Raw genomic sequence first — 22,077 nt, 5'->3', positions numbered from 1 at the left:
CCTGGTCCTGTTCATCCTTCGAGTTCTACTTTTGCTGAAGCCTAAAGTCAAGTGTCACCGCTGGACTTCTAACTGAAAGGTATATTGTGACTACCTATGTTGTGCTGCCCTGCGCTATCATCGACTTTCTAAATTCGCGCTATGATTGACTTTCTAATATTGGGCAAGAGGGAAAGTGCTTTCTTTTAATACCCTACAACTGCTATTGTGCTCGTGTCATAGTACTCACCATTGTACTTGAGCCAATGTACTTGTGCATCCTGCTCGCGCTTTCAACTACACCCTAACCTTGTCCAGCAGCATCCTCCAGCCTGTCTCCACATTGTTTTCTTCATTTCGAAGCGCATCATGATGTGACATCAGCGCGTCACGCTACATTGCGCAGGTGTCCATTTTAACCTATTGGGAAGGTTTCTTTCTTCAAAGACGCAATGTAGCGGCCATCTTGGTGAAGGAAAGAAGTTTGGCAATTGTCTCCTTGGCAACGCTTGGCAACGCGTGTATGTCTACCACATCCTCGGTGATATGCACACCCTTCTCTTTGTTTAAAAGCCTTCACGACGCGTGTATCCTACCGTGTCCTCTGTGATACACACACCTCATCTTCGTTTAAGCTGCCAGGATGTCAAGCGTATTCACCAAAGCATACGTGGTGATACGCACACCACTCGCTCTTTTTGTTTGAACAAAGCTACAGCTTCTGTCCATCGCAGCACATACGGTGACACATACACCATAAATCCCACAAGTATGTTTCATTTGAGCTGCAATTATTATTTTTTTAATCATTTGTGTATCCACAGTGATGCACGCACTCCTTGCTACCATTCTAAAATTTCAAGGTATATTTTCACCTCTAGAGTGTTCTCCCATCATACATCGACAGTGATTTACATGCCCTTATTAAGTTGTCTATTGTTGTCATATGTGCACACATTTTTATTGACATGGTCAAGCCCTAAAATTTCATATATTCCCATATGTACACTCCCTTAATCTGTATTTATTATTTTTGTATTATTTCAGTTGTTTAACTCTTGCACCAGTTCTTTTTCAAACTTGCCAACCATAGCAGAATTGTGCACCATGCAGTCTGTCAATCCTCCACCTTCATTCCTTGACTATCCTGGAGACCCGCCAGTCAGGTGGGAAATCTGGTATGATGCCTTCCAAACGTACCTAGGTGCCATAGGTGCTCTACGTTTTAGCGCAGAAAGGAAAACAATTATTCTTCTCCACTCCTTTGGATTTGAAGGAAGATCTATTTATAAGCACCTACCAACCCTTTCTCAAGAACAACTTGGTGGCATTGATGAATATGAGGAGACCATCATTAAGTTAAAAACCAGATTTGACAAACAACCTAGCCTTATGGTTCTAAGGCACAATTTTTTAAAAGGAAGCGAACTGAAGGAGAAGATGTGGACACTTATATTTCTTCCTTGGGTAGACTAGCAACAGACTGGAAATCTGAAAACTTTACCGATCAACTCATCAGAGACCAGTTTGTTTGCCAATGCAAAGATAAAAACATTCGGCAAAAACTTTTAGTTGACTCAGGGGCAAAGATCACAATGACAACTCAAAAATTGTTTGAAGAGACTTGGAATGGTTCTCAAGCTCTATCTCCACCTGATCGCTCTCCTGTATCGTATGAGGGGCGAAAAATAGATTTAATGGCTTTTTTTGAGAATGAAATGCAATTTAAAGGTAGGAGAATCAAGGGTAAAATATATGTTGCAGTGAAGAGACTTAACGTACTGGGTTGGTTTCACCAGGGCCTGTTTGGCATGATACTCAAACCCGGAGCCAAAGAGCAAGTGTTGGTTGTTGGTTGCGATGACGCAAGCCTTGTATGGAAGAACAAATATCCTGAAGTATTTAGCAAAAATCTGGGTAAAATCAAAGGTTTCAGCTACAAGATAATTGTGAAAGAAGGTGCTCTTCCCACTAAACACAAACTCAGAGGAGTGCCGTTTAGTGTGAGGCGGGATTTAGAAAAAGAGTTGAAAAGTCTATGTGCCAAAGGGATCATCGAACAGACAGATTCTTCATTATGGCTTTCTCCCCTAGTTGTGGCCAGAAAAAGAGGAGGAGATCTTCGTGTGTGTGTTGATTTAAGATCTCTCAACAAAGAAATTTGGGTAGCTTCTCATCCCCTATCAGAAATCAATGATCTATTCTCTGCCACCAAAGGAGCACGTTTTTTCACTAAGCTCGACTTAGCTAGTGCTTATCATCAAGTAGAACTGGACCCTGAATCACGCCATCTTACTGCCTTAGTGTCACCTCTGGGAACGTTTCGCTACTGTCGTAAGCCCTTTGGACTTGCGTCAGCAGCATCTGTTTTTTAGAGGATAATGAGTAATATTCTCAGATATGTCGATGGGGTACTAGTGTTTCAGGACGATGTTCTGATTTTTGCAAGGATCTTGCATCTCATGACATTGTCTTAGAAAAAGTTCTTACACTGTTCAAAAAACATGGTGTTGTATTGAAAGAGAAGTGACAATTTCTGTGTTCCAAAGTCGAATACTTAGGGCATGTTATTTCCCACAATGGGATCAGTCCTCGACCAGGATTACTTCAAGCTATAGTTGGTGCACCTGAAACACAAGACAAAGCTGGTGCAAAGTCATTACTGGGGCTATGCGAGTACTATTCACAGTTTATTCCGAATTTTGCTTCTGTTGTACGTCCCATAGGTAACCTTCTCAAAAAGGGAGTCAAATTTGAATAGTGCAGTGAATGTGTAGTGGCTCTTAAGTTTGTGAAATCTGCTTTAAGAGATGGTCCTGTTTTGAAGCCATTCGACCCCAGTCTATCTTGTTGCGTCACTGTCGACTCTAGTCAAGTTGGTATTGGGGCTACTTTAACTCAATTGGACAATAACTGTGAGAACACTGTTTGTTTTGCGTCTAGAGTGTTAAGAATGACTGAGCTACAGTACTCTGTCATTGAAAAAGAGCTGTTGGCTTGTACATGGGCCATTGAGAAATTTCGACCTTACATCTGGGGTAAGCGGTTCCTACCTTTGACTGATCACAAGCCCTTAGTGAACATTCTGGGAGTGAGTGTAAGTAAGTCTTGTTCTCCTAGGATCATGCGTATGGTGACAAAACTCCTTCAATATCAATTTGGGGTGGAACACATTTCTGGTGGTAAGAATGGGAGGGCTGATTTTTTATCCCGTTTTCCCATTAAGTCAAGTGAGCATGATGATGTAAATTTGGATCAGTTTGGATAAGTTGTGATGACTGTCTGGTCGCTGTGTTAGACCTACCTGATCTGAGTCTGTGTTCTGAGACTGATTGGTTGAAAGCCCTTGAATCTGATGGTGTGATACATGAAGTTTGTGCTTTCACCAGAAATGGGTTGGCCCAGGGAAATGTGCTTCCTACTGCTCTTCAACCTTTCTGGAAAGTTGAAAGTGAACTCTCCATTGAAGATGGTTTGCTGCTCAGGGCGGATCAATTTGTACCTCCTGATGTTTTCCGCAAAACTATCACTGAAAGGGCTCATGATGGTCATCTTGGCTCTACTCTCACCAAGCGTCACATCAGGGACATTTATTTGTGGCCATGGATGGATGCTGAAATTGATTTAGTAGTTACCAATTGCTGTATCTGTAGTGCTGCTGCTGACAAGAGTCTAAAAGTGTCTGTTCCACCATTGATGCCTATTGAATGCCCAAAAGGTCCATGGTTGAAACTCGGTATCAATGTTGTGGGTCCTTACGAGGTTCTTCCAGGTGGGTCCAGGTTCATTCTGGTCCTCATGGATTATGCATCAAAGTTGCCAGTGGTGAAAGAAGCAAACACAAAGACTGTTGTCGAGTTTCTTAAAAACGTGTGGCTTAGAGAGGGTTTTCCTGAGACATTAGTCTCAGACAATGGTGAGCAGTTCATTAGTACAGAATTTGAATCTTTCCTCCTAGAGTCTGGTGTGAAACACCACAGGAGCTCTCTTTTTCACCCGCAAACAAATGGTTTGGTTGAGAGAATGAATCGGGTGGTGGGGGACTGCATTAAGTGGGCTAGAGCTGGTAGTCATGATGTCTGTAAAGCACTGGATGCCATGATTTGGTTCTATAGGACTACACCTCATTCTGTCACTAAATGTTCTCCATTTAAACTGCTGAGGGGACGGAAGCAGAACACTAGTTTCAGGCCGGCTTGGATGAGCAAGTGGATCAGGTCTGAATCTGATGTTGCTCAATTAATGTCTTTGGCAAGCGAGAACATGTCTGTTTCACAATCTAAACAGAAACTGTAGTTTGACTACCGTAAAGGTGTAAAAGTGGCTCCGCTTGAAGTGGGGGACATGATCAAGATTAAAACTGCTATTCATGCAAAGAAAGGTGACAGCAAATTCAGTCATCCTGTCAAAGTTATTAAGATTCTTGGAAATGCAGTAAAGGTTGAGGGAGGTCATTGTTGGAACCTCAATAGAGTGGTGAAGGTTCGGGTAAGAGTTTCCACCTCATCTTTAGAGAAAAGTGATCCTCCTTGTATTGATGATCCTCTTTGTATTGACCGTGCATGTTCCGGGAAAAGTTCCAGAAATATTGTTAAGCCTGTCAGGTACAGGTCATAATGTTGTTTACTTCTTATTCTATTCTTATTTTTGCTTATATATATTTTTCTTTTTCTTTTAGTTTGTTTTGTTGTTTATTTTGGTTTGGAGGAGGAGGAGATATGTTGTACTGTATCCTATGTGTGTTCTCCTTTAATACTATAATGATATTTAGACTCTGGAATGTATGGTCTCTTAGCAACTGTAATGAGCCAAGACATTCCTTTTGGAGCTGTTGGCAGAGCTGGTCCTTCTGGCTCTGCTATACATAGAGCCAATAAATACCCAGTCAAGTTTCCCTTGTGTCAGCCTGGTTACTACAAAATTGTGGCGACAAGCGGGCTACATGGAGGAACTCATGCAGCTGATTTGATGACTCCTGGTCCTGTTCATCCTTCGAGTTCTACTTTTGCTGAATCCTAAAGTCAGGTGTCACCGCTGGACTTCTCACTGTAAGGTATTTTGTGACTACCTATGTTCTGCTGCCCTGCGCTATCATTGACTTTCTAAATTCGCGCTACCATTGACTTTCTAATATTGGGCAAGAGGGAAAGTGCTTTCTTTTACTTTCCTACAACTGCCATTGTACTCCTGCCATAGTGCTCACCATTGTACTCACGCCAATGTACTCGCGCATCCTGTTCGCACTTTCAACTACGCCCATACCTTGTCCAGCGGCATCCTCCAGCCTGTCTCCGCATTGTTTTCTTCATTTCGAAGCACATCATGATGTGACATCAGAGCGTCACGCTACGTTCCGCAGGCATCATTTTAACCTATTGGGAAGGTTTCTTTCTTCAAAGACGCAACGTAGCGGCCATCTTGGTGAAGGAAAGAAGTTTCGGCAATTGTCTCCTTGGCAACGCGTGTATGTCTACCACATCCTCGGTGATATGCACACCCTTCTCTTTGTTTAAAAGCCTTTATGACGCGTGTATCCTACCACGTCCTCTGTGATACACACACCTCATCTTCAATAAGCTGCCAGGATGTCAAGCGTATTCACCATAGCATACGTGGTGATACAAATGTTTATGTTTGTTTACGTTTTTGGCAATTTTTATAGCGCAGAACTACCCGGGGGTGTCTTGGCGCTCTGTAAACAGAACGATAGCAATGACAGATTTTAATGTGGGAAAAGCCAGGTTTTCAGTTTCTTCCTGAAGCTAATAAGCGTTGGGGCAGTGTTAATGGAGAGGGGGAGTGTGTTCCAAAGTTTGGCTGTGGAAATCACGAAGCATCTGTCTCCCCAGTTGGCCTTTTTTGTTCGTTGGACTCTAAGCAGATGAGCTGTGGAGGAACGAAGCGTTCTTGAATTTTCTAGTGGACAGAGGGCATTTTTGAGAAATTGTGGGCCTAAGTTATTGATGGCTTTATAGGCAATACACAATGCCTTAAATTTTGTCCGGTTCCTCACGGGAAGCCAATGAAGCTGTTGAATATACGGGGAGCTGGAGGTGAACTTAGGAATGCCCAGTAGGATTCTGGCTGAGGCATTCTGTACTAACTGAAGCCTGTTAAGAACTTTTTCCTGGGCGTTAAGAAGGAGGGCGTTGCAGTAGTCTGTTTTGGAGAAAACCAAAGTGCTGATTAGAGTTTTACCAGCTGAAATGGGAAGGTAGGGAAGAAGAAGTTTTTTGATTTTTTTCAGGGTGAAGAAGGAAGCGGAAACTACGGAGTTGACATGTTGGTGGAAGGTCAGTCTATTATCAAAAATAACTCCAAGGTTACGAACCTTGGTGACAAACACCGCTCGCTCTTTTTGTTTGAACAAAGCTACAGCTTGTGTCCATCGCAGCACATACGGTGACACACACACCATAAATCCCACAAGTATATTTCATTTGCGCTGCAATTATAATTTTTTTAATCATTTGTGTATCCACAGTGATGCACACACTCCTTGCTACCATTCTAAAATTTCAAGGTACATTTTCAGCTCTAGAGTGTTCTCCCATCATACATCGACAGTGATATATCTGCCCTTATTAAGTGGTCTATTGTTGTCATATGTACACACATTTTTGTTGACATGGTCAAGCACTAAATTTTCATATATTCCCATATGTACACTCCCTTAATCTGTATTTATTATTTTTGTATTATTTCAGTTGTTTAACTCTTGCACCATTTCTTTTTCAAACTTGCCAACCTTAGCAGAATTGTGCACCATGCAGTCTGTCAATCCTCCACCTTCATTCCTACACTCTCTTGGAGTCCCGCCAGTCAGGTGGGAAATCTGGGATGATGCCTTCCAAACTTACCTGGGTGCCATAGGTGCTCTACATTTTAGCGCGGAAAGGAAAACACTTCTTCTTCTCCACTACCTTGGATTTGAAGGAAGATCTATTTATAAGCACCTACCAACCCTTTCTCAAGAACAACTTGGTGGCATTGATGAATATGAGGAGACCATCATTAAGTTAAAAACCAGATTTGACAAACAACCTAGCCTTATGGTTCCAAGGCACACATTTTTTAAAAGGAAGCAAGCTGAAGGAGAAGATGTGGACACTTATATTTCTTCCTTGCGTAGACTAGCAGCAGACTGTAAATTTGAAAACTTTACCGATCAACTCTTCAGAGACCAGTTTGTTTGCCAATGCAAAGATAAAAACATTCAGCAAAAATGTTTAAGTTTAGGTGACCCATCTTTAGATGAGACTATCAAGATCGCTAAAAGCATAGAAATATCCATAGTCTCGCTAAAAGAAGTTGATGATAAGCCTTTGGATGCTGTTAATGTGGTTAACACTAAAACTCCAGCTAAGTATCGTGCAAAGTCTACTCAATCCAGGAATCAGTCTTTCAAACCTAATTCTGAGCCACAACATTCAACTAAGGGTAATAGTAACAATTTGTGCATCAGATGTGGGAATCCACCACATGTTAAGGGTTCCCGTTTTCCTGCTAGTAAAGTCATGTGCAATTATTGCAAAAAGATGGGCATTTCGCAAATGATTGCTTAAAGAAAAGGAGTGTTAGAAAACCTACTATTTGCACAGTTGAATCAGATTATGAGTCTGACCCAGAAGTTATTTCTGTGGTCAGAAGTTCAGAGGAAGGAGAGTTTTTAAAAGATGTAGTTATGGGGGATCCTTCTTCATGTGTTGATCCTATTGTGGACATTAATATTGGGAATCACACTGTCAAACTCTTAGTTGACTCAGGGGCAAAGATCACAATGATAACTCAAAAATTGTTTGAAGAGACTTGGAATGGTTGTCGAGCTCCATCTCTACCTGATTGCTCTCCTGTATCGTATGAGGGGCGAAAAATAGATTTAATGGGTTTTTTGAGAATGAAACGCAATTTAAAGGTAGGAGAATCAAGGGTAAAATATATGTTGCAGTGAAGGGACCCAACGTACTGGGTTGGTTTCACCAGGGCCTGTTCGGCATGATATTCAAACCCGGAGCCAAAGAGCAAGTGTTGGTTGTTGGTTTCGATGACGCAAGCCTTGTATGGAAGAACAAATATCCTGAAGCATTTAGCAAAAATCTGGGTAAAATCAGAGGTTTCAGGCACAAGATAATTGTGAAAGAAGGTGCTCTTCCCACTAAACACAAACTCAGAGGAGTGACGTTTAGTGTGATGGGGAATTTAGAAAAAAAGTTGAAGAGTCTATGTGCCAAAGGGATCATCAAACCGACAGATTCTTCATTATGGCTTTCTCCCCTAGTTGTGGCCTGAAAAAGGAGAGGAGATCTTCGTGTGTGTGTTGATTTAAGATCTCTCAACAAAGAAATTTGGGTAGCTTCTCATCTCCTACCAAAAATCAATGATCTATTCTCTGCCATGAAAGGAGCACGTTTTTTCACTAAGCTCGACTTAGCTAGTGCTTATCATCAACAAGAACTGGACCCTGAATCACGCCATCTTACTGCATTAGTGTCACCTCTAGGAACATTTTGCTACTGTCGTATGCCCTTTGGCCTTGCGTCAGCAGCGTCTGTTTTTCAGAGGATAATGAGTAATATTCTCAGAGATGTCGATGGGGTACTAGTGTTTCAGGACGATGTTCTGATTTTAGCAAGGATCTTGCATCTCATGACATGGTCTTGGAAAAAGTTCTTACACTGTTCAAAAAACGTGGTGTTGTATTGAAAGAGGAGAAGTGTCAATTTATGTGTTCCAAAGTCGAATACTTAGGGCATGTTATTTTCCACGATGGGATCAGTCCTCGACCAGGATTACTTCAAGCTATAGTTGATGCACCTGAACCACAAGACAAAGCTGGTGTAAAGTCATTACTGGGGCCATGCGAGTACTATTCACAGTTTATTCCGAATTTTGCGTCTGTTGTACGTCCCATAAGTAACCTTCTCAAAAAGGGAGTCAAATTTGAATAATGCCGTGAATGTGTAGTGGCGCTTAAGTTTGTGAAATCTGCTTTTAGAGATGGTCCTGTTTTAAAGCCATTCTACCCCAGTCTATCTTGTTGGGTCACTGTCAACGCTAGTCCAGTTGGTATTGGGGCTACTTTAACTCAATTGGACAATAACTGTGAGAACACTGTGTGTTTTGCGTCTAGAGTGTAAAGAATGACTGAGCTACAGTACTCTGTCATTGAAAAAGAGCTGTTGTCTTGTGCATGGGCCATTGAGAAGTTTCGACCTTACATCTGGGGTAAGCGGTTCCTACTTTTGACTGATGACAAGCTCTTAGTGAACATTCTGGGAGGGAGTGTAAGTAAGTCTTGTTCTCCTAGGATCATGCGTATGGTGACAAAACTCCTTCAATATCAATTTGGGGTGGAACACATTTCTGATGGTAAGAATGGGAGGGCTGATTTTTTATCCCACTTTCCCATTAAGTCAAGTGAGCATGACGATGTAAATTTGGATGAGTTTTGTAATGAAGATTGTGATGACGGTCTGGTCGCTGTGTTAGACCTACCTGATCTGAGTCTGTGTTCTGAGACTGATTGGTTGAAAGCCCTTGAATCTGATGGTGTGATACATGAAGTTTGTGATTTCGTCAGAAATGGTTGGCCCAGGGAAAAGGTGCTTCCTACTCCTCTTCAACCTTTCTGGAAAGTTGAAAGTGAACTCTCCATTGAAGATGGTTTGCTGCTCAGGGCGGGCAAATTTGTACCTCCTGATGTTTTCCGCAAAACTATCATTGAAAGGGCTTATGATGGTCATCTTGGCTCTACTCTCACCAAGCGTCGCATCAGGGACATTTATTAGTGGCCAGGGATGAATTTTCTGAAATTTTATTTAGTAGTTACCAATTGCTGGATCTGTGGTGCTGCTGACAAGAGTCTAAAAGTGTCTGTTCCACCATTGATGCCTATTGAATGCCCCAAAGGTCCATGGTTGAAACTCGGCAGCGATGTTGTGGGTCCTTACGAGGTTCTTCCAGGTGGGTCCAGGTTCATTCTGGTCCTCATGGATTATGCGTCAAAGTGGCCAGAGGTTAAACTGGTGAAAGAAGCAAACAAAAAGACTGTTGTCAAGTTTCTTAAAAACGTATGGCTAACAGAGGGTTTTCCTGAGACATTAGTCTCAGACAATGGTAACTAGTTCTTTAGTACAGAATTTGAATCTTTCCTCCTAGAGTCTGGTGTGAAACACCACAGGAGCTCTCTTTATCACCCACAAACAAATGGTTTGGTTGAGAGAATGAATCGGGTGGTGGGGGAGTGCATTAAGTGGGCTAGAGCTGGTAGTCATGATGTCTGTAAAGCACTGGATGCCATGATTTGGTTCTATAGGACTTTACCTCATTCTGTCACTAAAAGTTCTCCTTCTGAACTGCTGAGGGGACGGAAGCAGAACACTAGTTTCAGGCCGGCTTGGATGAGCAAGTGGGTCAGGTAGAATCTGATGTTGCTCAATTAATGTCTTTGGCAAGTGAGAACATGTCTGTTTCACAATCTAAACATAAACTGTGGTTTGACTACCGTAAAGGTGTAAAAGTGGCTCCGCTTGAAGTGGGGGACATGATCAAGATTAAAACTGCTATTCATGCAAAGAAAGGTGACAGCAAATTCAGTCATCCTGTCAAAGTTATTAAGATTCTTGGAAATGCAGTAAAGGTTGAGGGAGGTCATTGGTGGAGCCTCAATAGAGTGGTGAAGGTTCGGGTAAGAGATTCCACCTCATCTCTAGAGAAAAGTGATCCTCTTTGTATTGATGATCCTCTTTGTATTGACTGTGCATGTTTCAGGAAAAGTTCCAGAAATATTGTTAAGCCTGCCAGGTACAGGTCATAATGTTGTTTCCTTCTTATTCTATTCTTATTTTTGCCTATATATTTTTTTCTTTTTCTTTTAGTTTGTTTTGTTGTTTATTTTGGTTTGGAGGAGGAGGAGATATGTTGTAATGTATCCTATGTGTGTTCTCCTTTCATACTGTAATGATGTTTAGACTCTGGAATGTATGGTCTCTTAGCAACTGTATTGAGCCAAGACATTCCTGTTGGAGCTGTTGGCAGAGCTGGTATTTCTGGCTCTGCTATCCATGTAGCCAATAAATAACCAGTCAAGTTTCCCTTGTGTCAGCCTGGTTACTACAGAGTACTGGGCCTTTATAATGATATTCAAGAATACTGAAGTGTATTTGAACTATATAGAGATTATATTCCACTATTACACGTGGTAAAGATTGAAGGGGAAGTAGTAGAAATGTGAGTGGACTAGTGCATGCACTACACCCTGACTGATGAGTCTGAAATCAGGTGGATAATATGAGGTTCAATTTGCTGTGGTAGGGCATTTTCATGGCAAGGTTAAAGTTTAAAGGGCATGAAGCACAGGAGAAGAGGTTGGAGAGAGCAAAGCAGTTTGGAAGCGGTTTTGAATCACAACCAACCCGAAAAAGTGCTGATGCAGAGCAATGAATAAGAAAGATGGAAACAACATTCTGAGGTGATCCAGGAGGAAGTAGAACATTTAACATGATCAGATTGCATGAGGAAGCAATTCACAAGATCCAGAGGTTGGAGAACGTTCCCTTAGCCTTGAAGGCTATTATGAATCAGAAGATGAAATTATTATGTGAGTGTGGCATAATAGATCCCATGGAGGCATCTGAATGGCTGAGTCCCTTTGTCATTGCACACATTTTGAAACGCAAAATCAGCTGTGTGTGGATTTGTGTGAATTATATGAGGCAGTCTGAGTGGACCTGCACCCCTAAACAATATAAATGAGATGATAGGAACTTTGAGCACACCTGTTGAATACATATCACCAGCTCATCATACATCCAGATTCAAGACACTTGACTTACTTTTTGACACTAGAAAGGGCATATCAATTTATGAGGACGCAATTAGATTAGGCAATGACTGCATTCTATTGGGGTAAGTTGCTTTGTGGAATTCCTGGAATAACGTGCTTTCATGTTGATGTATTGGTGAGTGGAGAGGACATTTGAGTGCATAATAATTATTTGGGAAAAGTTTTTGGCAAACTGAGAGAAGCTGATTTATCAGTGAGTGCTGACAAATGTACGTTTGTAAGCAATGAAGTGGAGTATCTAGGTCACACTATACTAACTAAAGGAGTAAGGCCTCAATTGAAACTAGTGAAAGCTGTTGATAGTGCACCCTGCCCAAAGGATACAGTTACAATTATTCCTGGGGCTTGCAGAATATTATTTCAAGTTTGTAGAATGTTTTCTGGAGAGGACACAAGTGATGAGGGCATTGTTGAAGAAAATGTCAATGAACAGATGAGTGTGATAGAGTATTTGGTGTGGTAAGAAAAGCCATACGGAACGCTTTGGCATTGAAACCTTGTTACTCAAGGGATAAACATATGGTAGTAACTGATGTGAGACTCTGTGGTTTAGGTGCTGTATTAATGCAAATAAGTCCGTTATGTAGAGGGTTACAGGATTCACCTCTGGGATGCCCTAGGATGCTGAAGTACATTATTCTGTAATCCAGATGAAGGCATTGGCATGTTGGTAGGGGTGCAGAAATTCCACACATATGTATGGGGAACTTCATTTGGGATCCCCATATATCATAAACCACTTATTTATGTGCTAAAGTAGCAGTAAGGCAACGCCAGAGATTGCATAAGTACTATTTCAATATAAAGTACGTACCTGGATCGTAAAATATGAATGCATAGTACTCATTAAGGTTGCCAATTCTGAGTGTTCAGGAGAAAGAGTGTCAGGTTGTGAGTGGCAATGTGTTGATAAGTGACAGTCACCAAGAAAGAGCCTATGGCTAAGGCCGATAGGCATGAAAGAGTGATGGTTATAAAAACAAAATACATTGCAAGAGGGTAGCTCAGGAAGGTGCATAAGACTGTGGAAATTACAATGTAGTATGGTCAGAGTTGTCTTGATTCATAGAGAACTGTGATAAAAGCTGATAAATTGGAGGAAATTTGATGGAGATTTTTTATGTGTGAAATGGAGGCATGTCCACAATGAAACAAAGCGCAAGGTGGCAAATCTGGTGGCTGGGAATTGGTAAGGTGATAGATTTAAGAAGAGATGAGTGGTTTGTACTAAGAGTGAGTAATCACAAGTGGTGAGAGAAAGTTTCATGGGGCCTGGTTATTACTCAAAGACAATTTGGCAGTGGGTTTGTGTACAAATTAGTGTTCCCACAAATGTCCTTGGTGAGAGTATTGTATGCTCTAGTTTAAGTTGACTGTTACTCTTAATGGTCAGAGGTGAAATTTGTAAGAGCAGTGAGTCCGGTGGATGTGATAAAAAAAATTGTGGAAGCTTTTGTGAGTGACGGTTGCCTGGAAGAGCCTTCCCATTGTCCTAAACAATATTTTATTTAGGCCAACCATGCAATACCCATCTCCAAATCACATCTAGGACAGTCCATAATGACCTGCTGGTTAACGGGTAACCTAAGGGTTACGCCAGATGGACAGCCAACGCTTCATACAGGAGCGTTGGATTGAGTCCTAGATAAAAGACAGCTCTGATTCCTCATGGCAGGGTTCTTCAAAGTCGGGCCCAGAGGGCCGGATCCATGCCAGATTTTTAAGATAACCACATTTATCTAAATGGTGATAAGCTACAAATCTGGCATGGATACGGCCCTACAGGAACGACTTTGAAGAACCCTTCCTCATGGCAAACCATATAGGATCAACAAGGTGGTTGAGCTACAAGTCGTTGGCAGAATTGATTCTCTACAATTTGGATGTGACATTAGCGTAGCCCTATACTCCATCTCCATAAGTGGTTGCGGGGATGCATTGGGTTTTACAAATATCCAAGAACAATGCTATTTATTTCCCATCTAATATTGGAATCAGCTTAAAGAGTGTGCAATGGTCAAAAAATTTGCTACATTCATAACCAGATTTTTCTACTACTGGGGGTTGCGCTCCAGCAGGATGGTGTCATCTGCATATAGCAAAGCTGGTAAAGGAACATCATGCCCACGTTCAGTCAAAAAAGGACTAAGATTGTCAATATAAAAAAATATATAATATGGGTGCTGAAAAACAACCCTGCAGCATACCCCGTTCTAAACCAAAAGAATCAGTGCACTCTCCGGTTGGTCGTTTCTGACTCTTGCTGGCAGATTCCTGGGGAAATCAGACAGAGAGTTTACCAAGACTGGATCCAGTCTCATTCTAAGAAGAAAATGCCATAGCTTTGACCTGTTGACATGATCAAATACACTTGACAGGTCTATGAAGGACACTAGTTGCCAATTATGAATTGGAGAGTTAATCACTGATCCATTGTACCTAAGTCTTCTCAAAACCCATACTGACAAAAGTTAAGCATGTTGTAATCAGTGGCCCAGGCCTTATTCTACTGAAAAGTATTCTACCCAAAACTTTAGCCAATGAATCAAAAAGGGAGATAGGCCTATAACAGTGAGGGACTGAGTGATCCCCTTTCTTAAAAAAAAGCTACTATTAAAGAAGTAGACCATGAGGGTGTCGGGTCAGTGGTGTTGAAGACATTTGTGAGCAGAAGGGCACATATCTCATTATTACACTTATCAAATCAATAGGCACGCTTTCAGGCCCTGGGGCTTTATTAAGATGGGCATTCCTGTATGGCCACTACTACCTCCTTCAGCTCAATCAATAAGGCAGTGCTAAACTCATGAGAGCTAAGGTTTTTAGATTGATTCTCTACACTGGAACTAAAGCAATATATGCTCGAAAATGAAAAACCCATTGATGGGCAGAAATGGAGAGTTAATACTTGAAAAAGTGCTATTTCCACTTCTGATGAGATTAACTGTGTGCCAAAATTCTTTAAGATCTTATGATTTGCTGGCATTAATTGGACCATAGAGGTTATTCAATTTGATGTCCTTCCCCTTGCTCAAATTGTGTGATTATAATTAGCCCTGCAACCCTCAACTTATTTTCACTGTGGTGTTCTAACAAGAGCTTTGTACGAAGCTGGCTTTTTATGTATTGATGGAAATGAAAGGGCACACCATCCAAAAAGCCCAGACGAACCTTACTGGTTTACAGAGATTACTTCAATAATCCCAAGTGCTCTCTTTGTAGAAGTGTGGTCAAGCAGTTTAGGCTTTTTTGAGTTGAGTGTTAAGCATTTGATGTACATGCACAGTCAATAAATGGTTCACACACTCAATAAGAAAGCCAAGACCAATTTGCATAAATAAAGTAGATTTTTATATGAATATAGACACCGAGGGCCAGATGTACGTCCGTTTTTAGGAGTCGCAAACAGAATATCGGGCCATTTGCGACAGCTAAAAAGGGTTGTAACGTACAAAGCCTATTTTGCGAGTTGGTAACCTATTACTGACTCGCAAAACAGGATTTGCGAGTCGGAATTAGGAAAGTGTGTGCCAAGGGCGTCCCTTCCTAATAGTGAGTCGCAAGGGGATGTATGATTGTGTTGTTACCACAAATGTGGTTGCAAAACAATCGCAGTTACCACCGACTAAGTTGGTGGTAAGCCATTCGCAAACGGGAAAGGGGTCACCAAGGGACCCCTTCCCCTTTGTAAATGGGGGCACCACATTTTTTTATGACAGGCACTGATCCCAGGACCACTGCCACCCCTTAAAAAATGAAAAGAAAACGTTTCAGTTTTTTCTTTTTAACGTATCCCATTTTCCTTTAAGGAAAACGGGCAGCATTTGAAATAAAACGTTGCTTTATTTAAAAAGCAAACACAGACATGATGGTCTGCTGTCCCCAACAGGCCACCATCCCAGTGATTGTGGACCATTTCCAATGGGTCGCAAATTGCACATCATCATGAATATTGATGAGGCAGGTCATTTGAGATCAATGGGAATCGCTAAATGTGTCTGGGACTCATTAGTACATTCCGTTTTGTGTGTCGCAAATTCTGAGTCGCAGAAAATTACAATTTGTGACCCAAAAACCGGAATGGTCATACATCTGGCCCCAAGATCTTTAGAATAACTTAAGCAGAAGCGGAGATCTCAATTTTAGTAGAAAATTGTCAAAACACTTGAATAACGGTTTTGAGGCATGAGCCTCAAATGCTACAATGTTATCTTATTGGAGAGAAACACACATAGCATACAGGTTTGCAATTGGTTTTCAGAAGTGCCCTTTGGGACTTAAGGTGCTAGGGGGCCAAGGTCCAAAATACCACCAGCAGTTTCCTTTTGCCTGCCCTGGTGTGTCCAGGTGCAGAGGTGCTGGTCGGGATGGTAGCCTCAAACGCTACACTGTAGAAACAAAGGGCAATCGGGGAAAATACAGGTGAACCCAAAGGGGGGCTCAGGTTGTGAGGAGCTTGGGGCCAGTCAGCAGTCAGGAACCCAGGATGTGGGGCTAGGGTGAAGCCGGTCTTGGCTGACTGGCCGTTTGAGTTCAAAGCTCTCAATATAGTCGGTCACCTGTAGAAGACGGAAAAGCAGAACAGCAGGGCCACTCTGGTTGTGGGACTTGTCTGTCCTGAAGTCCGTCGATGTGCAGAAAGGTTTCCAAGGAGGTGGTGTCCAGACTGGATGCTGAACAAGCCTTGGCTGCTGCAAGTGCTTTGGCACTCAGGGTATAGGTGCAGTGGAGCTCCTGGACTGTCTAGGATCTCAAAAGTCAGCAGAGAGATGGGCTGACCTCCTAAAGCCACAAAGACCTCCTCTGGGTGTAATGCTTCCTCAGTGAGCCCGATGGCCAGCAACACAGTGAACTGGACAGATGCTGTAGGTGCCTGCAGATGAAGGGGGATGGCTCCTCCTCCCTAAGGGAGATGCTACCTGGTTGTTTAAGTGCTGGACGGTCCTCCAAGATTTCGGGAGGATGCACAGGTCTAGGACAAGTCGGGTCTCTACAATTTTTAAGGAGCAAGCTGCAAGGCAGGGTTTGGTACCAGTTTTGTGTGCAGGTCCTTGGCTTTCGCTGTGTCACCTCTTCTTTTTCTTCTTCAGTTCCCAACAAGTCGAATCCGGGGTCTCATGGGGATGCATAAATACTCAATTTAGGGGTGTTTAGGGCAGTATATGGTAGTAACCAATGGGTTCTCAACCACTAGGGTGACTACCCCACTTATATGACCACTTCCTGTGGGAGTGGGCATTATCCTGACCAAGAAGTCCCTATTTCACCAAAAATTAAGTTGGTGCAGCTCTTCTTCAGATGTTTACTTCAGGTTGCCCACCTTAGGGGTGTGGCTTGCCAATGGATGCAACACACCTCCGGAACAGCTAATTTCCTTCTTGCTCTTGTTCCACATGGACCCCAAGGCAGGGGGTAGCATTCCCCAGGTCAGGGCGGAAGCCGACGTTGCATTTCAAAGTCTGCAGGGGCTTCAAAGTCTCTAACCTTGATATGCTAATCTGCTAGTCATCCTGCTGGACACCTGAACACCTTCTGCCGAGCAGGCATTGTTCTTGAGCTCTGAGAGTGCAGGCTCTCACCTGGATAATACCAGTCAGCCAATAAATTAAGAGACTAGTAGCGTTACAGGGGGCACTTCTAAGGGGCCATCTGGGTGAATGTCTTAATAAATCTGGGACTGGCATCAGTACAGATTTAATAAGCGAAGGTGTTTGATACCAAACGCCATTATTTTCGGTGAAGTCATTGTGTAGCTGGGTAACTCGTAGTGACCAGTGCCCAGTGTAAATATAATTAGAAAGGCTTTCTGATCACTTGCAACGACTAGCAATGGAACTTGACATCACAGGGACACATCAGCTCATGCAGATGTGCCCTCACATGTAATATAATTCACCCTGCCTTATGGCTCTAAGGCCAGCTGTAGGGGCGACTTACATATAGTACATGCTAACCCTGGGCTTAGTTCGCGTAGTAGCGCTACGCGTAGCTACGGAAAGTGCACTTCGCAAGATACGTTTAGCACTACGCGAACTGCGTAGTGCGCTGTTCGCGATGATTGCACAGTGCTGGAGGCTTGTCCACACTGTGCAATCATTGAAAACGGCATCTTGCACAGTGCGAGCTATCGTTTTCTGCCGCTCGAGTAGATTTTTACTCGAGCGGAAGCTTTCTCAACGCGGACTGGTAGTTTCTCATCGTGAGCGGTCGCGAGCATACGCGACCACTCGCAATAAGAAACCTGACCTCCCCGCTTTGAGAATCTTGCCGGGAGATTTATTTTCCACGCTCGCGATCGGCAACTTGATGTTGCTGATCGCGAACGAGGAAAAAGTCTCGCCGGGATGTCATTTTGCTTGCTCGCGGTCGCCAACTTGACGTTGAGGGCCCTGTGCTACGTGCAATTCGCGTAGCGCGAAGTAGCACAAACTACGCAAACTTCGCGAGCATAGCGTTGTTGTCCGCCCAGGGTTAGTACAAGCAGTGTACTTTGGCATTGCACTCAGGGAGTGGGCAATTTTGTGTTTTCGGAATGACTTGCACCATTTCACGCATCCTGCAGTGATAATCTGCATGCAGTTTTTGTGTGGGTCCCTTTGGGTGGCATAAAACATGCTGCTGGTTTAAGGGATCCCCTTTAGTACCCATGCCCTGGGTACCAGGGGTACCATTTACCAGGGTCTTACAAGGGTACTAACGCCCTTTGCCAATTTGTTTACAGTTAACATATTGCAGTTTTAGGGAAAGACCACTAGCACTGGGGCCTGGTTAGGAGGGACCCTGTGCACTTCCATTCAAAAACATACTTACCAGTGAGCGAAAAGTGGGGGTGACCATGTCAAAAAGAGGCACTTTCCAACAAGCTTTTCTCATGCTTCTGTTAGCAGAGGAAGAGTCTGCATAAAACCATTAGCAATCTGATCCTTAGGGTGAAGGGCAGGCTTCATAAGTAAACTTTTCACCAAAACACATAATTCAATAAATGACACAGACATATACCCTAGGTATTCCTGATCAGAAAGACTTGCCTGTTTAACACATTGTACTTAAAGATTCGAAAAATGTGCCTAGGTTTGATAGTTTCCAAACTAATTTCAAATCCCTATCTTTAATGCAACTTTTTATCGTAGAACCCGCTCAGAAAACAGCATGTAGGACTGGTAGTATGATACAAACTGTAAAAGGATTGTGATTCCCATTGTGCATATTTAAAGTGTCACTATTTAAAACATGTTAAATTATTGTGTTCTAACCTGTGCTGTTACAGTGCATCCTCTCCACAGTTTCCCCATTCCCTGCTGCTCAGCCAGTGTGTGGTTGATGTAGTGGAGTGCTGATGAGTGCCTGGTTGGTCAGAATGTCAATTGGAGAGAGTGGGCTGAGCCGTGAGGATTTGCTCCTGGCGGGATTTATATTTAACCTATAACCTGTAACTAAGAGACCATCTTCAGTAAATCTTCATCTTATAATCTATGTAACCTGGTTACTTGACATCTTTCATCTACAACACTGGCCATAACCGGAAATGAAACCAGGCCTAAAAGAAGATTAAAGATTATGGCCCACATGCAACAAGCTATTTTGTGTGCGCAAAATTTGTGAATCGCTAAAAAAGGCCGTTTGCACACGCAAAATAGCCTTTAGCAATGCATCAATAGAATTCTGAGAAAACCAAAGAAAATCGCAAAAAACAAAAAATCGCAATTTAGCGAATAAAATAATTGTGATTATCTAATTGCAATTTGATAATCACAAACCAATGCATGAAAAATCGCTAATTGCGATTTTGATAAAAATCGCAATTTTTTTTAATCGCAAATTACAGAACTTTTCAGGCAGGTGGGAAACAGGTGAAAACACTTGAAACAGGTGGGAAACATTAGCAAAGTATATAAACAGGCCCAGGAGGCCTCAGAATGTTTCACAGTGGCAGCGCTCTACGTCATGGCGAGGAGGATGAGCCTACGAGCTGAAGCACCGAGAAGAAGGAGGATACAGGAGCGCATTTTCATATTGCGCATTACATTGTTTGGACAGACAGAGGAGGAGATCTATGACAAGTATAGATTAAATGCAGACATGATCTCATAGCTGAATTAGATCCCCTCCTGTAGCCTCAGACTCGCAGGACACATGCCATACCAACCATGTGCAGGTTCTATGTTCCCTCACCTACTAGCGTCAGGTAGCTTCCAGGATGTAGTCGCTGTAGCTAGAGGGGTGTCACAAAATTCCCTATCACGCTTTTTCAATGCATTCCTTGACGCAATGTTGAGCAAGATACACCACCACATTAGCTTCCCCTCAACCCCACAAGAATTGCATCAAACAAAACTAGACTTCTACCAAATAGCTCAGTTTCCCGACATAGTAGGTTGCATTGATGGAAAGCATGTAGCCATGTGTCCGCCATCAGTGAATGAGTACATATATAGAAACAGAAAATCCTACCATTCACTGAATATACAAGTTGTCTGCAATGCTAAAAACATCATAACAGACATAGTGGCACAATTACCTGGCAGCAGGGCCGGACTGGGAACCAAAACCGGCCCTGGCAAAGTGCTCGGCCGCTTTCCCCGGGGGTTGGGGGTGCCGCCGAGCTCTTTGCCAGGGCCGGCTTTCGGCCGATTTTGTTACAGGGCCGATTTTGCAGCTATGCTGAAAAAACGGCCCTGTAACAAAAACGGCCCCCAGGGGCCCAAAACCGGCCCCCACCCGTGCGGCGCACCGGGGGATTGCCCGGTGCCCGCTACGGCCAGTCCGGCCCTGCCTGGCAGCACACATGACTCTACATATTTTGACACAGTGGCATACACACTTGTCTCCTTGGGGGTGAATTTGGCAAAGGATACCTGCTAGGTAAATATATCTTACAATGTCTTGTATACTCTTTGCAAATGGTGATGCATATCAGTCAGTAACCTGTTGCTTATTACTACCCTGTAGGTGACAGCGCATACGCCGTGCGCTCCTACAACTTGACGCCATACCTCAACCCAAGAACCTCAAGTGAGCAGCGTTACAATGTAGCACTCTTCTCCACACGGAACGTCATCGAGCGCACCATTGAGCTACTGAAAAGTAGGTTCCGCTGCCTCCACAAGACTAGCAGGGCGATGCCGTACCGGCCAGATACCTGCTGCAGAATTGTGGACACATGTGCCATGTTGCACAACATCGCAACTAGGAGAGGCATACCCCTGGAACTGTCTGACAGCGAGCCTGATGAAGACAACCATCCAGGGCAAACACCACAAGCAGCAGCTGGGACAAGCTTAGCAGAAGGGATACGGAGACGTGCAGAAATAACACAGCATTATTTTTAAGGTGGGTAATGATGAGACAAGAAACTGCATGGTTTAACTGTAGCAGGTGATTTTACTGATTGTGATAGTGTTAATGCACACATACCATGTGCTAACTAGCAGAGTGAGTGAAAAAATATACTTCATGACATTATCATTGTACTTGAATGTCAGTCACAACAATTGTCATGATTATGGTTACATCACCATATTGGAGTTATTCTTCAAATGCCACACTACTTTTTGCGTGAACCTACCCACAAACACCTTTCTGTGGGCTCAGTCACGTCCCTCGTGGAGCCTTCTGATGCAGTGGTACTCCTAGTGGTGCGCCTCCTGCATGTAGTCTCTGGCGCCAAGAGACTACTGAGGCCGGATGCCTCCTCACTCTCCCCTCCCACCAATATATTGCTGCCCCCAGAAAAAGCAGTCTGAAATTGCTCAACTGCATTTGTGACCTGGATGAGTCCCCTGGCCACATCCCCACAGCAACGGCTCATTTCCACCTGCATGGCCACAGAACAACGGGACAGCGCAGCTGTGTTGGTGCTCAGCCGGTTGATGGGTCTGGTGTAGCCATCTAAGCGCCCTAAGAATTGGCGATGTCTTCTTCGTTGGGACATCTGATCCTCCTGCATCACCTTGCATGGCTCCTGTATGGCTTCATTTGATTGTCTATGTCCTTCCACCACTGCTGTAGTCAGCTCCTTCAAGGAGTTCCTCATGTCTGCCATGTTGTTAGACATTATGCAAAGTTGTGCCTGCATTAATCTCATGTTCTTTTCCTTGCACGCACTGCTCCCTCAGCATTTGGCTCTCCAGCCCACCCCAGACATTAGGACTATCATCCTCTGCAGATCCCATCTGTGCCCTTGACCTGCACCTCTGCGTTTGGACATTGCTGCGCCGCACCTGTGATTGGGGTCTTGTTGTGGGTGTACGCCC

Source organism: Triturus cristatus, chromosome 7 (assembly GCF_964204655.1).
Source record: "Triturus cristatus chromosome 7, aTriCri1.1, whole genome shotgun sequence".
Taxonomy (NCBI): Eukaryota; Metazoa; Chordata; class Amphibia; order Caudata; family Salamandridae; genus Triturus; species Triturus cristatus.
The sequence above is the reverse complement of the archived record's forward strand: the minus strand, read 5'-3'. Positions refer to the sequence as shown.